Genomic DNA, 17,658 nt, shown 5'->3' on the forward strand with positions numbered 1-17,658 from the left:
ATGAATAAATAAATAAAATCTTTTTTAAAAAATGTACATTTCTTGAGAGAAGGCAGTGCCTTTGTCTGCTTTGTGCATGTCTTCATTTTTAATTCTAGAGCAGTGCCTGGCACAGAGTAGAGGCTCAGTAAAATATTTCTTATATGAATTGAAGTGACTGAAAATAAGGGACAGTTTGGCTTCTTTTCTCAATGTTAAAGACTAGATCATTAAGTTCAGCTTCTTTTGGGTCACTATGTGGTCAGTCGTTTGGTCTAAGTCATAGTATGTCTGCATTGGGATCCTAAGGGTTTGTATTTCTAATACTAATACTTTATGTATGACATTTGTAGAAGGCTGTATTTTCTTTACAGTGATTTCATTTTTATTATTTTACTTGGCTCTCATAGCACAGTATTGGAAGGTATCATCATTGTTATCTCTTTATTTTTAAGTTAGGAAATCTGATGCTTTACCAAGAAGTGAAGTCTTAATATTTTAAAGATAATAATAATCCCGCAGAGCATATGGATTTGATCAAGACCTTAATTTAGTCCAGAAAAAGGGAAGACTCAGATAGATAATATAAAGACTTTGATACTTTAAGGATAGCCTATGGAAGAATAAACTTAATTGCACCAAACAGAGTGAGATATATGTTTGTCACAACTAGATCCATGCAAAAATGCAGCAAGCCATCTAAGGAGTGACATCACTAGAAATGGCACAGCAAAGACTAGACTATTGGCCTCCAGGCAAACCTGTCACAGAGGGTGTGCCAGAAAGGAAATTCCAGGTATTCTTTCAAACAGTCATCTATAAATCCAAAACATGCATCACATTTCTTGCCCCAAAGAATATTTTAAATCCTTAAGTGCCAAAAGTCAAATCAAAACAAAAAACCAAGAGCTATGGTAAATAAGGGTGAAATGAGTCACTGTCTTGCAAGCTCCCTTCTGTGTCTCAGGTAGACCGTAAGAAGAAACTCTGATACAAGTTACAAGGAAAGAACTCAAAGGCTTAACAATGAGACCAAATAAAAAACATCAGCTTGGGCAAAATACCAAACAGCAGCAGAACAAATATCCCAAATTCCCTTTAACAGTTGATGCAAAATCCCAGTTCTGTGGTTAACCTCTTCCCAGCTGGCCAGGGTGACGGGGCAGCATCAGGACTAGTAGAATCTGTTGTTGACAAGGTAGGAAACTGGTGACAGAAGGTGAGATGCTCTTAGGAGATGGTGTTTCACATCCTGAGGGTGGAGCTGTTGTTTGTGAGTGGTTTTTAACAGATAGTTATTTCCTGGCTGACTTGAAGCCAAGTGTGTGGGCCAGAAATTCTGAACAGATAAACAAGGGTCCCACCCCAAGGCTCACTCACTTAAACACCATCTTTCACCTGCAAGGTTTAAGATAAATAAAATACCATTCAATTTATTTCATTTAAGTGATACTTGAAACCAAGATCTGGGGTAAGGCGGAGAGGGGTTGAAACAGAACATTTCACAAAATGGTACATGAAGAGAGAAGCTTTTCATTTTATTGAGTTTCTATTACAAGTTTAAATAAATTAAAAAAAAAAAACCATAGACAATATTATGGTAATTAGATAAAAGGAAACCATAAAAGCAGTTGTCATGAATATAAGAAGGGAAGACTAACTCTCTTCTAGGGTCTTCTTGAAGAAACCTTATAGTCACTAAATTTGTATGGGTATTAGTTGAGGCACAGTATCTAACAAGAAACTTGGAGAACTTAAGCATTGGTTTGAAGGACACCCCTGTTGTCTCTTTACTATCAAATAACTTGAATTTTTTTCTGAAAGATCTCTCAGAATCCTGTCTGATTATGTTGCACTCTTGTTTATGGCTTCTGCTGGGTCCTACTTGCCTTTTGGATAAATCTCAGACTCCTGTGTGGTATGGAAAATCCTTCACATCCCCTGCACCTAGGATGAGTCTGGGCACCAGCACCTGCCTACTCCACATGTCCTTCAGCACAGGCCGCTGTCTCCTGAGCCTGCCAGAAGCTCTGCCTTGACTCATTTTCACTGTGCCTGAAATGCTCTCCTTCACCTCCAGCCAGCAAGCTCTTTTGCATTTTCAACCCTGGGGGTGTTGTTGTTGTTGGTAGGTGGGTGGGGAGGCTATAACCCTTTCTGAAGTCTTGCCCAAATCCCCAGATGGAATTATTTTTCTCTGTGCACCGAGAGATTTTTCATATTTACCATGTTATTCTGTTACAGTCTTGATGCACATATTTATGGCTCATGTTGGATTATTAATTAAAATGAATAATATCTTGTTAATCCTGACAGTTTTATGACAGTCTTATGGATGATGCAGTATAGTGGTTCCGGAGCCAGGCTGCCTGTCCCTTCCCACAAGCTGAGCCACCTCCTAGTGTGTAAACTTGGGTGTATTACCTCAACTTCAGAACAGAAACCCCTTTGGAATAAGGTCTGGCCCTGTGTACTCCGCATACTTGAGCTATTAGTGTCACCTTTATATGCTCAGAGCCTGGCAAATTCCTGATACTTAAAAATCACAACAGTGAAGAAAAGCAGAATATGTCACCCCAAAATATGCCTCTTTGGCATAAGGATTATTTTGAGTAACAGCAGAGGTGGGAAAATCTCTGAAAACAGAAAGGTTCCTTTTTGTAGAGGAAATTTACATCCATAAATCAAATCTCCATTTGTCAGTGTGTCTCCCTCTCTGCACCAGGAAGAGAAGGTGACTCCAAATCGCAAGAGAATCTTATCAGTGGAAAAGTCACTAACTTGAATCCATATAACAAACCTCACCCTTGGTTGCCATGTTTTCTTTGTAACTTCCCCAAAACTGGTCTCCCCACACCCTTCTTTCTTCTGTCTTTAGGTGAAGATGGTATTTAAGCTATTGGTTTAGAGTACACACGGGGTATGCATGGTAATAAACTGGATGTTTTTCTCTTGTTAATCTGTCTTTAATCCAGGGGTCTCAGGCAAGGACTCAGAAGGTTAGAGGTAAAATTAGTTTTCTTCCCCTACAACAAACCGTAAACATGTGTTATGTACTAGTGTTAAGTACCTTTCATACAATGTCTCATTAGTTCACACATTCAAGGCCAGGACTTGAGTGAAGCCAGCAGGTATCTAGGGCACAAAACTTAGGAAAGTGCTCACTCTCAGGGCTGGCAAGTGCTCCCTGCTTGCCCTGTACTTGTATTGCCCTGAGAAGAGGTGCCTTCTTCCACTATTTAACAGCTTTCTTGAGACAAAGTTCACACATCATACAATTCACCCATTTCAAGTGTAATAGTTTAGTGGCTTTTAGTGTATTCATAAGGTTGTGCAACCATCACACATCACAATCAATTTTAGGACATTCTCATCACCCCCAAAACCCATGCCCATTATCAATCACTCCTCCCCCCGCCTCCCGCCACCAACTCCCAAGCTCTAGGCTGCCATTAATCTCCCTTCTGTCTCTATAGATTTGTGGTCTTCTGTGACTGGCTTCTTTCACTTACTGTAGTGTTTCCCAGTTCATCTATTTAGCAGCTATCCCTACTTTATTCTTTTTATTACTGAGTGACATTCCACTGTATGGATGACTACATTTTGTTTATTCATTTATTTGCTGGTGGACATTTGGATTGTTTCCATTTTTTGACTATTATGAATAATGCTGTTATGAACACTTGTGTGGACGTATGTTTTCATTTCTCTCGGGTGCATACCTAGGGGTGGAGTTGCTGGGTAAAAAAGTAACTCTATATTTAACATTTTGAGAAAAATGCTAGACTATTTTCCAAAGTGGCTGCACCATGTTACCTTCCTGCCAGCAATTACTCAAATTCCGTGTATCCTCACCACACTTGTTCTTCTCCATCTGTTTTTGGTAAAGTCACCCTGGTAGGTGTGAAATGGTATCTCATTGTGGTTTTGACTTGCATTTGCCTAATGGCAAATAATGTTGAGTATCTCTGTATGATTATTGGCCATTTGTCTATCTTCTTTGGAGAAATGTTTACTTAAATCTTTTGCCCATTTTTTTTAGTACTCACTATAATTGATAAAGTTGTAAGTTATTTAAACTGTACATTGTAGTTATACATATGTGCACAATGTACATATGTACTTTTGTGTGTAATATGTATTTATTGTGCAAGGATTCATCTCACTTAATTAATGAACACATCCATCACCTCACATATTTATCTTTTCCCCTCCCATTTATTTTAATTGGGTTTTATCTTTTTATTATTGGATTGTAAGAGATTTTTATATATTCTGGATACAAATCTTATCAGAATCGATTTGCAAATATTTTCTTCCATTCTGTAGATATCTTTTATTTTTATAGTGCCCTTTGAAGCACAAAATTTTTATTTATTTTTAGTTTATTTTATTTTATAGATGAAGCCCAAATATTTTTTATTTTTTATTTTTTAAAGATTTTATTTATTTATTAATGAGAGACAGAGAGAGAGAGAGAGAGAGAGAAAGAGGCAGAGACACAGGCAGAAGGAGAAGCAGGCTTCGTGCAGGGAGCCCGATGTGGGACTCGATTCCGGGTCTTCAGGATCACGCCCTGAGCCAAAGGCAGACACTCAACCACCCAGGCATCCCAAAGCACAAAATTTTTAAATTTTAATTCAATCCAGGTCATTTTTTCGTGTTATTTGTGCTTTTGGTCTTTTATCGAAGAAGGCCTTGCTTCACCCAAGGTCATGAAGGAAAGGAAAACTTGTGTTTTCCTCTAAGAATTTTGTAAATGTAGCTCTTGCATTTAGGTGTGTTCCTTTGTGACCTTAAATTTTGCATTCCAATAATTTCACCCTAGGACTGCCCTGCTCTCAACAATTCCTTGAAGTAAATAATGATATTATCTCCATTTATAGATACTTAAATTAAGACTAAGGTAGTTAAATAGTTTGTCCCATGTCACCCAATGAGTGGCAGAGATACAATTTGTACCCAGCTCAGTGTTCGAACTCTTACTCACATTGCTGTACTGATGGTTTTTTGGTTTATACTGATGGCTTTTGAACGAATATATAACTGACAAGAAGCTAAATTCCAATTTATGAAATATTCTCCATTCATCTGTTAAATTACAAAAATTCAACTAAGTGACTTTGAAGATCTGATTGGCTTTGTTAAACAATTCATGAATTGGGCAGAATCCCATTTAGCAAATAGAAAGGAGCTCTACCAAGCTGCAGAAAAGAAAAGGTTTTTAAAGAAAGAGAGGGAGTGGGAAAAAAAGGAAATTATTAACAAAGGATGCATTGTTCTAGGCAAAGTCACCCTTCAAAGGGGGATGGAAGGAGTCTATCAGTAATTCCCTACTGCTGACCAGGAAATTCCAGGTTGACTGGCTAGTTATGTTCCTGGCATGGACATGGCAGGGAAACTGCACTTGGGTTGGGTGTGAAGTCTTGTTTTGCTGATGTGGGGCTCTTAATATAAGTAACTCCATTTTGGGCCTGTGGTTTTCATTTTAATACACCTCCAGAACTGTGAAATGCATCCTTAGCTGCTATTTCCTCAGTGTAAACAGATCTTCCTGCGAGTAGAAATGGAAACCATTAAATAATTAAACCTCGGGGGCTGCATTCAAGAGTAATGCTTCATAATGTGATACTGCAAGTTACTTAGAGTTGGTTTATTCTCTGACTCAAACAATATAAATGGACAAACTGTGTGGCAGGTACTAGGCATTGTACCCATCAATGAGAGAGACTGAAAGAGAGGAACAAACGAAGCCTGGTCACCAACACAGCATCTCCTGGTGGGTACCGAGAGTCTGCTGACATAAATCTATCAGAAATAAAAGTAACTCGAATTAGAGACACAGAGCAGATGAGAACTCTATGTTGCCCAGACTTTATTTGAGGTTGAGGATTTGCCATGTCAGTGCCACAGATTGGGGAGAGAGGGTGAAGGTCATGAGAATTAGAGTTTAACAAATTCCATGTAGTGCATCTACTGTGTGTATTCGGCCACGTTCAATTACACCTTTTTGTGGTCAAGATATTGAGGTATCATGTTTCAAGAAGAATGTATGAAAAGAAATCCATACTTAGACACAGCCTAGTGAGTGTTCTAAACATCCCAGTACAGAGAGACCAAACTCTGATCAGTAAAAAAACAAACAAACAAACAAACAAACAAAAAAACAAAGACAAAAACAAAAAACCAACAGATTACCTATAAAGGAACAACAAAATCAGATTTACTACAGGAGAATAAAATAAAGGACTTTTAGGTCTGAAGGAAACAGAAAAACCAAATTCCTGGCACTCCACAGACACTCAGTAAATATTTGTTAAATAAATGTATGTTCTCTTGTATTCAAGTTCTCAGAAAGTATGTGACTCAGTTAACTTTCCTAAAGACGAGACTCTATCTAGAACAGTGAAAAATTGTTGCATGGATGTCCTGCTGAGAACTCTGTTCATCTTTTTCTGTTGTCTGTCTGTTCCTAGAACTCATGCCTTCTTCTTTCCTTCTTTGGGGTAGCACGTCCTCTAGAACAGCAGTTCTCAACCTATTAGGTTCCGCTCCTACACTCTTGAAAATTACTAAGGCAGCCAGATGAAGCCAATCACAACGATTGTTCTTCTTAAGGTATTTCTTGGTAAAATATTTCAAATGCCTTTTAGAGAACTGTTTCTCAGAAACAATTTGATTTTATTCTTGAAGCATTCCCCAGATTTCTAGTTTTTCCATTGACTTTAACTTTCTCCTGTAGAAACCATTCAAAATTTCTAGAATCAAAAATTCCATCTTCTCCTGGATGGGTAGGGCCCAAATTAGATTTCTTAGGCTTCTTGTGTTTCAGCACCATCTTGAAAGCTGGCCTGGCAATCAGAGAGAAAGCTACAGTTGCACATCTGACATCTCTTAATTTTTTTGTTTTTAATTTATGATAGTCGGAGAGAGAGAGAGAGAGAGAGAGAGGCAGAGACACAGGCAGAGGGAGAAGCAGGCTCCATGCACCGGGAGCCCGACGTGGGATTCGATCCCAGGTCTCCAGGATCGCGCCCTGGGCCAAAGGCAGGCGCCAAACCGCTGCGCCACCCAGGGATCCCTCTATTAATTTTTATGTTCCGGCAGCCCTGGTGGCGCAGCGATTTAGCGCCGCCTGCAGCCCAGGGTGTGATCCTGGAGACCCGGGATCGAGTCCCACGTCGGGCTCCCTGCATGGAGCCTGCTTCTCCTTCTGCCTGTGTCTCTGCCTCTCTCTTGCTCTGTGTCTTTCATGGATAAATAAAATAAAATCTTAAAAAAAATTTTTTTTTATGTTAGAAGTTAAAACTGAGAAACTTAAAAATATTCATTCATTCATTTCAAATAAGGATAATGAACAAATTACACGTTCACATAAATACAATATACAAAAGTTAGTGAAACGAGTGTTTACATATTGACAAATCATCTGATTAAATAAAAGACAGCTGGATTCTCATATTCACTTCTGCATTCAGTCTACTGTAACATCAAATGCCATGTTGCTTCAGAAAACCCTACTCTATACTCGTGAGAGAATAAGAGCAAAACACAGGTAACATCTCAGTATGGTAATGAAAATAGTTTGCCCTAGTGGACCCCCTGATACCAGCTTAGAAATCCCCAGGTGTCTCTGAATCACACCTTGAGAACCACTGCTCTAGTAACTTCTTGAAGAAAGGCAAAGGTAAAATTTTTGAAGACTTGTATATCTACCAAGTTGTTTTCCTACTTGCATTTGATTGAATATTTAGGTAAATGTAAACTTCTAAGTTGTTGCTTTTTGCCTCAAGGGTCATTAACATGATGTTTAGTTACATTCTGATTCCAATTCTTTCTATGCGGCCCATTTTTTGTCACTTGAAGCTTTCAGAATTCTCTCCTTGTTTCCAGTTTTCATTATACTTGTTCTCTCAATCTTCAAAGTTATGTCTTTTCTCTCTGTGAAATTTTCTTGCAGTAATAATTCCATCATTTTTTCCCTTCCATTTCCTCTGTTTTCCTTCTGGAACTTTCATTATTCAGTTAGGTGATCTCTTGGTTAGATCCTCTAACTTTCTTACATTTTCTCTATTTTCCATGTCTTGTTGCTGTTGTTTTACTCTCTGTGAGATTTCCTCAGTATTATATTCTAACTCCTCTGTTTTCATTTTAGCTATTGTGTTCTTTTCATTTCCAAGGGTGATATTACTTTTCATTATTTTTTTTCTTCCTGCCATCTACCTTATAACTTTCTCTAAGTTCCTTTGTTAAAAATACTGTTTTTAGAGCCTTTCTTCAAATGGCCAGTGATCCTTGATTGTCTGCTTTCATAGTGAGACATTAAACAACTGGACAGCAGGGCAGGTTGAGCCGTGGGTCTCCCTGAGGGTGATGAGCAGGGACTGAGCTGCTTCCCTGGGAGATCCATATTTTTCAGCATCTGCAGACCTTTTCTCTTGGCTGGTTGGGAGGAATCCTCTCATTTCCCCCCCTGGAGGGCACAAACTTGTGCTTCAGCATCCTGAGACAGGAGCAGAGAAGGAAACTTCCCCCTGAACTTTGGTTTTCATGTCCACCTTCAACCATGTCTGCCTTTGTGGACCAGAGCCTCCCTCTTTCAAGTTCTCCCCAGAATCAATAACCTGCCTTCTACTGGAGTTGGGCAGGGGAACTCCTGTGCCTACATGAGCTGGGGCCAGGTGTCTGGGGGACCTAGCATCGTCTGCCCCAGACTTGTCATCATGCTCCCTGTTTCCATTTCCAATTTCTGCTTTCCCTGGGTCCTTTAGCCTTTTGCATTACCTTCTATGAGCCCTTAGGTCTCAGCTTTCTTGTTTTGTTGTCAGCTACCATCCATTCCATGACTCTGGTCCTCAACAAAATGTTGTTCACATGCCAGAGATCTCATCTTTGTGTACTGAGGGTGTAAACTTCAAAAGAATTCCTTTTTCAGAAAGGAACAGATAAATGTATACTCCATCTACAGCATTTACCTGGCATAGGCTGCAAGTCTATTCATGCTTTAAAAACAATATAAGAAAAATCTATTCATGAATTTTATAGGTTTTCCCATGGATCTTTGGCTTTATACTTGAAGTTAAGAATTCTTATTTAGTGTATCTTAGACCTCCAGCATTTATTCTGGCCATAATCTGTTTGCAAAATTTTGAGTTACTACCTAACAAAAATCAAAGTTGTTAGTTATGTCTTTCAAAGAGTATAAAAGAGTTAATAAATTTGTCTCTTATTTTTTGGCATTTATATTTTCAGCAGTGAGATATAAGATGGATTTTCTGGAAAGTTTAATAATCTTTGAGGACATGGAAAAGGAGATTCAAAGTGTAAGTCTTATGCTGGGAGTCACATGGACAGTTAAGACATTAAGTATTGCCTTAGTAGGTTTGTGGAAAAGCAGAGAGGCGTGTGACTTTGTCAACAGGAAAAAAACAAAAACAAAAACAAAAAACAGAGGACAGGCAGGAAAGGTTAAATGACTTAGCAAAAAATCATACTTTTGTGTTTATGGGGCTTGGATTTAAAACCTTTGTTTTCAAATATCTAGTTTAGTGACTTTTTGTCTTGACCCACATAAACATCTTGCTTACACACCTATTTAAGGAGCCCTGGTGGGAAGGCCCTAGCAGATTTCGACAGAATTTATTTCACATAACTGGCTAAAATACAAAAATTCATGCCTTTAACCAAGAATTAGTTACCTTTCTTAAATAGCTATTGTAAGTCATCTCTGGAGAAGTGATTTTTCATCATAGACATACAGTTAGTTCTACTATAAAAGAGATTACAATTTTGATGAATATGTTTTTTCCTTAACTGACCAATTAGTACATAAATGAGCGTACCTCTTAAATGTCTCTTTATAGGAATGAATAGAACACTCTATATTTCAGAAGGTTAGCCTGGAATATAACCTGAGCTAATCCTCTTGAGATCAAGTCTGGGTAATGTAAACCATTATTAATGGTTTTCATCCCTTTGGTAATATGCTGCCTTTTAAGGAGTTCATGCAAAGAATTTGAGGATGATAGGTACTATAAAAATTCAGGGTTGCTATCTAGAAAAAATAAATATGAATTCTTTTCTGTTATACTATCATGGATTTATCAGATGTTTTGCCTTTCGGTGTCTGGATTACCTACTTTTCCTACTGATTTCATATTTTCCATCTCTCTTATAAAAAATTAGTTAAAATCTGTTTTACTTAATCTTCTTCCTACAATTTCTTGTGCTTTTTCTCAACCTACATTTCATATTTAGAAAAATAACACTTATTTCATACCCTTTTCTCCTGCTGCCCAAGTAGCTCCAAAATCTCCTGTTCCGCCAAGAATCCTTCTTTATCTACCATCTCACTGTAGAACTAATTCTCTCCTTGCATGAAAAATTAAATTTTTCTTTTTTTTTTTTTTAGAGTATGACTAATAAATCTTCCCTAGAGCAGTAATGCTCTCATTGGTTTTGTCATTTTTCACAATAAAAGTTTAGAAGGCATAACATACATTCACTTAAGTCTGTTTTTAAGACTTCTATTAGATTTGAATAAATGGTTTTCAGGTCTAGCCTATATTCTAGTTCTGCTCCAGAGGGAGGGACATCGAGTTTCCACTTGCATGATCAGTTTTGCTTATATTGTGGACTCAACACTCAGCCACCAGTCTGACTTTACAGGGACATTTCAGTACTCATGGTTAGGTTCCTCTATCATTCCCAAGCCCCACTTCCTCCTCCATGTGTCTGAATTCTGGTAACTGGGTTTCTCTTTGTCCTTAAAATCTATTCTGTCTTGAGTGCTCTAAGACCTATGCCCGACATTCTCTCCTGATCTTTATCTATCCATTGGTGGTTTCTATCTACTATCCCAGTGTCTTCCCAGATGGAGACCCTGCCATGATTTCTGCCACTTCACCTCCTAGGAATGGAGTTGGTTCTTAAACATCAGGACCCCAGCTCTCTGTCAGGATGAATGCTGCATCACTCATCCCAGACGTCCGATTCCTACACTATACCCACATGCTGGGAGCTCCATTAGTCTGTTGAGAATATTTCTTTCTCTAGATGGAATTTTTTTTAAATTGCTGTACCTCTTGAACCCTGCACATGACTCACAAAAGGGAGGAGAGGTAGAAATGAAGGTAGAAAGGAAGAAAATGAACGTTTATTGCATACCTTTAATTTGACCCAAAGGGCACTAGGCACTGTCATATACCATTAATGAACTCTTTTGTTCCCGTAAGAATTTTGTGAAATAGCTATTGTTCCCATCTCACAGGTTAAAAAGAAAAAAAGAGAAAAGGGGGGAAAAAGCCCAAAATGAGCAACTTGACGCAGCAGTAAGAAGCTGACCCAGGAATCAAACCTGGGTCTTTTGCTTCTGAATCTCTGTGATGTTCTCAGCATACCAGGCCAATCTGTCAGTTTGACCAATTTAAGATTTATATTCTGCGTATCCCTGCTTCTCTGTTCTAAGTTATTTGATGTTTGCTATTAAAGAGAATGAAAACAAAGTAGAAAATGTGACTATAGGACAAAATGGGAAGTCAATCTCATTATTTTATGGTCACCACTCATGTTGAAAATTTTAGTGATGATGACAAGGAACAAATGCATTAGGCTTTCCGCAGTAACAATAGGGAGGACAAGATATTGCTTAACTAATAATGGTTAGAAAGTAGGAAAACATCTTTTAGAATTGCTCAGCATGGATACTCAAGAGAGTATTTTAATTATAGTATGGGTTTCTAAATTATTTCCCTTGGACCATTAAGAAAGATATAAATCATTAAACATGATTAATGGAATCCACAAAATTCTCAAAGAAGAGCAACAACTTTGTTGACTGACATTTATTTTAAATAAAAGGAAGTGTCTGTAATTGCAAAGCCTGAATTAAAATGCCATCAACAGCATTAATAAACATCAGTCCTGTTCTTCCTTTTCTCTAAAGCTAGTGTTTATTTATTCATTAACTTATGAAGATCTTAGGGAAATTAATTGGGGGATATCTAAATGAGAGACTATAGAAAGTCTCATGGAATGTCCTCTAGCAAAGGCAATAAATACCCTTTTGACCTGTGCTGACTAAAACAGTAAGACAGACTCTCTTGCTTTCTTTTCTCTGGTGTCTGCTGTGGGTCTTGCCATTCTTGAGTCTTTCCCAGTGGACAATGGGTGAGATAGAGTCAGGGGATTTTTTTTTTCACATTACATCAGAAACCACTCCCAATTCATTCAAGCTCTAATTAGAAAACTATTTAATTTAGTGGGAGAAAAATGGAAAAAATTTTTTTGGATGTACTTATTGTGTGTGATGGGGAAGGGCATCGTTTAGATGAAAACAAGTATTGGTAGGCAAAGTTTTTGTTTGCTTTTATATGAAACAGACACACATGGGATCACTTGAAAGGTCAAAGAACCCCTGAAGTGTGGGTATTATGAATGTGATGACTTTTGCAGTCTAACCCTTGGTGGAGTGGACACCTAAATATTTTTTGAATAAATGAAACCACATGAGTCAGAGGATAGTCTTAATAATTGCATTAACTTTGTAATGAGAGTTTTAAAAAATATATATATTTTTATTGGAGTTCTTTTGCCAAAATATATCATAACACCCAGTGCTCATCCTGTCAAGTGCCCCCCTCAGTGCCCATCACCCAGTCACCCCAAACCCCCACCCACCTCCCTTTCCACTATCCCTTGTTTGTTTCCCAGAGTTAGGAGCCTCTCATGTTCTATCGCCCTTGCTGATATTTCCCACTCATTTTCTCTCCTTTCCCCTTTATTTCCTTTCACTATTTTTTATATTCCCCAAATGAATGAGACCATATCATGTTTGTCATTCTCCGACTGGCTTATTTCACTCATCATAATACCCTCCAGTTCCATCCACATTGAAGCAAATGGTGGGTATTTGTCGTTTCTAATGGCTGAGGAACATTCCATTGTATACATAGATCACATCTTCTTTATCCATTCATTTTTCGATGGACACCAAGGCTCTTTCCACAGTTCGGCTATTGTGGCCATTGCTGCTAGATACATGGGGGGGCAGGTGTCCCAGCGTTTCACTGCATCTGTATCTTTGGTGTAAATCCCCAGCAGTGCAATTGCTGGGTCGTAGGGCAGGTCTATTTTTAACTCTTTGAGGAACCTCCACACGTTTTCCAGAGGGGCTGCACCAGTTCACATTCCCACCAACAGTGCAGGAGGGTTCCCCTTTCTCCACATCCTCCCAACATTTGTTGTTTCCTGTCTTGTTAATTTTCCCCATTCTCACTGGTGTGAGGTGGGATCTCCTTGTGGTTTTGATTTGTATTTCCCTGATGGCCAGTGATGCGGAGCATTTTCTCATGTGCTTGTTGGCCATGTGTATGTTTTCCTCTGTGAAATTTCTGTTCATGTCTTTTGCCCATTTCAGGATTGGATTGTTTGTTTCTTTGCTGTTGAGTTTAATAAGTTCTTTATAGATCTTGGATACTAGCCCTTTATCTGATATGTCATTTGCAAATATCTTCTCCCATTCTGTAGGTTGTCTTTTAGTTTTGTTGACTGTTTCTTTTGCTGTGCAGAAGCTTTTTATCTTGATGAAGTCCCAATGTTCATTTTTGCTTTTGTTTCCCTTGCCTTCATAGATGTATCTTGCAAGAAGTTGCTGTGGCCAAGTGAGAATGGTGAAAATTAAGAAGACAGGAAACCACAAATGTTGGAGAGGATGTGGATTTCTGGGCATTGATTTTGTATCCTGCCACACTGCCGAATTACTGTATGAGTTCTAGCAATCGTGGGGTGGAGCCTTTTGGGTTTTCTATGTACAGTATCATGTCATCTGCAAAGAGGGGGAGTTTGACTTCTTTGCCAATTTGAATGCCTTTTATTTCTTTTTGTTGCCTGATTGCTGAGGCTAGGACTTCTAGTACTATGTTGAATAGCAGTGGTGAGAGTGGACATCCCTGTCTTGTTCCTGATCTTAGGGGAAAGACTCCCAGTGTTTCTCCATTGAGAATGATATTTGCTGTGGGCTTTTCGTAGATGGCTTTTAAGATGCTGAGGAATGTTCCCTCTATCCCTACCTACACTCTCAAGAGTTTTGATCAGGAATGGATGCTGTATTTTGTCAAATGCTTTCTCTGTATCTATTGAGAGGATCATATGATTCTTGTTTTTTCTCTTGCTGATACGATCAATCACATTGATTGCTTTACGAGTGTTGAACCAGCCTTGCTTCCCGGGGATAAATCCCCCTTGGTCATGGTGAATAATCTTCTTAATGTACTGTTGGACCCTTTGGCTAGTATCTTGTTGAGAATTTTTGCATCTACTTTCATTAGGGATATTGGTCTATAATTCTCCTTTCTGGTGGGGTCTTTGTCTGGTTTTGGAATTAAGGTGTTGCTGGCCTCATAAAATGAGTTTGGAAGTATTCCATCCCTTTCTATCTTTCAGAACAGCTTTAGTAGAATATGTATTGTTTCTTCTTTAAACGTTTGATAGAATTCCCCTGGGAAACCATCTGGCCCTGGACTTTTGTGTCTTGGGAGGTTTTTGATGACTGCTTCAATTTCCTCCCTGGTTATTGGCCTGTTTAGGTATTCTCTTTCTTCCTGTTCCAGTTTTGGTAGTTTGTAGTTTTCCAGAAATGTGTCCATTTCTTCTAGATTGCCTAATTTATTGGTGCATAGTTGCTCATAATATGTTTTAAAAATCATTTGTATTTCCTTGGTATTGGTTGTGATCTCTCCTTTTTCATTTGTGATTTTATTAATTTGAGTCTTTTTTGTTTTTAATAAGGCTGGCTAATGGTTTATCTATCTTATTAATTCTTTCAAAGAACCAACTCCTGGTTTTGTTGATCTGTTCTACAGTTCTTCTGGTCTCTATTTCATTGAGTTCTCGAATCTTTATTAACTCTCTTCTTCTGCTTGGTGTAGGTTTTATTTGCTGTTCTTTCTCCAGTTCCTTTAGTTGCGAGGTTAGCTTGTGTATTTGAGTTTTTCCAATTTTTTGAGGGATGCTTTTATTGAGATGTATATCCCTCTCAGGACTGCTTTTGCTGTATCCCAAAGATTTTGAATGGTTGTATCTTCATTTTCATTAGTTTCCATGAATGTTTCTAATTCTTCTCTAATTTCCTGGTTGACCCTTTCATCTTTTAGCTGGATGTCTTTAATCTCCACGTTTGAATTTCTTCCAAATTTCTTCTTGTGATTGAGTTCAAGATTCAAAGCATTATGATCTGAATATATGCAGGGGACAATCCCAATCTTTTGGTATTGATTGAGACCTGATTTGTGACCCAGTACATGGTGTATTCTGGAGAAAGCTCCATGTGCACTTGAGAAGAATGTGTATTCAGTTGCGTTTGGATGTAAAGTTCTGTAAATATCTGTGAAATCCATCTGGTCCAGTGTATCATTTAAAGCTCTTGTTTCTTTGGAGATGTTGTGCTTAGAATATCTGTCATTTGCAGAAAGCGTCTTGTTGAAGTCTCCCAGTATTAGTGTATTATTATCTAAGTATGTCTAAGTATATTGATATACTTTGGTTATTAATTGATTGATATAATTTTATGGCAGCTCCCACATTAGGGGCATAAATATTCATGATTGTTAGGTCCTCTTGTTGGATAGACCCTTTAAGTATGATATAGTGTCCCTCTTCATCTCTCACTATAGTCTTTGGGGTAAATTTTAGTTTATCTGATATAAGGATGGCTACCCCTGCTTTCTTTTGAGGACCATTTGAATGGTAAATGGTTCTCCAACCTTTTATTTTCAGGCTGTAGGTGTCCTTCTGTCTAAAATGAGTCTCTTGTAGACAGCAAATAGATGGGTCCTGCTTTTTTATCCAGTCTGAAACCCTGTGCCTTTTGATGGGGTCATTAAGCCCATTCACGTTCAGAGTTACTATTGACAGATATGAGTTTAGTGTCATCATGATACCTATTCAGTCCTTGTTTTTGTGGATTATTTCTTTGGGCTTCCTCTTTCTTTTACAGAGTCCCCCTTAATATTTCTTGCAGAACTGGTTTGGAGGTCACATATTCTTTCAGTTTCTGCCTATCTTTGTAATGAGCTTTATGTTCATGCCAGTTTGTCTTTGGGGTATCTAACTTGAATCCCAAGTGACCTCAGGATAAGCCTCTGGCCTGATGCTGGGTGTGTCCTGGTCTCTTCCAGATCATTTGGCCAAGGGGTTAGATAGGGTCCTCTTGGGATAACTTGTATCTGCTCTCAATTCCAGTGATAAACTTCAACAAGCACAATTGGAAAGGGAAGCATGAAGAGTGAGTGATATCTCACTGAATCTTTTCATAGGGACTTTCTGGTAAATGTTAGAATTTCTTTATAGGACGGAAGTGAGCTAGGGAAAACTAGGAACAGTGCGCTTAGGGACAATGTAAAAACAAATTCTTCTTTCTTGGCCAAAATAAAGGAGATAATTTATATAAAAGCAGCTAACAAAGAACCTGGAACATGGAGCAGACATTTAATAAATATTAATTAGCTCCATTCCTTTTCCTTTCAAAAGGAAGCTTAGAACAGCTTTTTGGTGGTATTGTGTGTGTGTGTTTGGAGGAGGATGCTAGGTAAGGAGAGAATGAAATAATTGTGTTCCCAAAATAGCATATGTGACAGGAGAATATATGGAGTATATATTTGGGGCCATCCTCACAATCCCTTCTAACCTTGCCTTGGGGATTAACTAGGCAAGCCACACATACCTCCTTTCTAGAAAAATTCATAAGGGAAGATATGGTTCAGCCTTTGAGTGTCACAGCAGACATTTGAAGACCTTGGCAGAGATGATCACTTTGGGAGAAAAGGCAAGAGAGGGATCAATCACAAAGAACCTGGGTCTTCTAAACATCAAGAGTAGGATGTTTACCTAAATATCCAGTGGGAGCCCTGGATGTTGGTGTTGCAGAACTGATAATAAATCAGGACAATTAAGTAAAGATTCCCCAACCTGGGAGCCAGAGGAGCACATTTTACTAGAGTCAAGAGAAAGAGATGCTAGTGGGCATCTCTCACCAAAGGACAGCTTCAGGAGCTGAGCAGAAGCGAGTGATTGATGATGAGCACCTCCTGTAAGTTCAGTGACCTGAAAACAGACCTGGAAATTGGGATGTGACATAAATCCTGCATCACCAAGGCATGAAAGCAGCAGAGCACCCCAGTTCTCCCAGGCCCATGGGCTGGGAAGAAGGTACAAGTACTAGTGAGCACAGATCGCTGGTTGATCTGAATAAGTCCCAGAATTGGGAGAAGGATGTGTATGAATTATAATCCAAGTGTGTCATGTCGGACTGCCCTTCCTCAGCACATGCTTCCCCAGGCGGATGACCACGACCAACCTGTAGACCCAGCCCTCTTGGAATTCATTACAGACAGTCCATGATGCTGTATTGTCTTCCAGCATTTCAAATTAACCTCAAGGAAAAGAGGGCTAAAGGAAAGAATCCTTCACTGACAAGGTTTACCATTGGGTGGAATGGGGCTGTGAGATAGAAACTCCATTTAGTTATTTTTTAAAAAAAAGAATATGTTTCTTACACATTTGAGCATGCACAGTTTAAAATATATGTACAAGTAAAAAAAATAAAAAAAATATATATATACATACAAGTATGTGCAAATGTTTAATAGCTAGATGGCCGGGGGGACACATTTGAGAATGGAG

This window comes from Canis lupus, chromosome 5 (assembly GCF_011100685.1).
Source record: "Canis lupus familiaris isolate Mischka breed German Shepherd chromosome 5, alternate assembly UU_Cfam_GSD_1.0, whole genome shotgun sequence".
Classification (NCBI taxonomy): domain Eukaryota; kingdom Metazoa; phylum Chordata; class Mammalia; order Carnivora; family Canidae; genus Canis; species Canis lupus.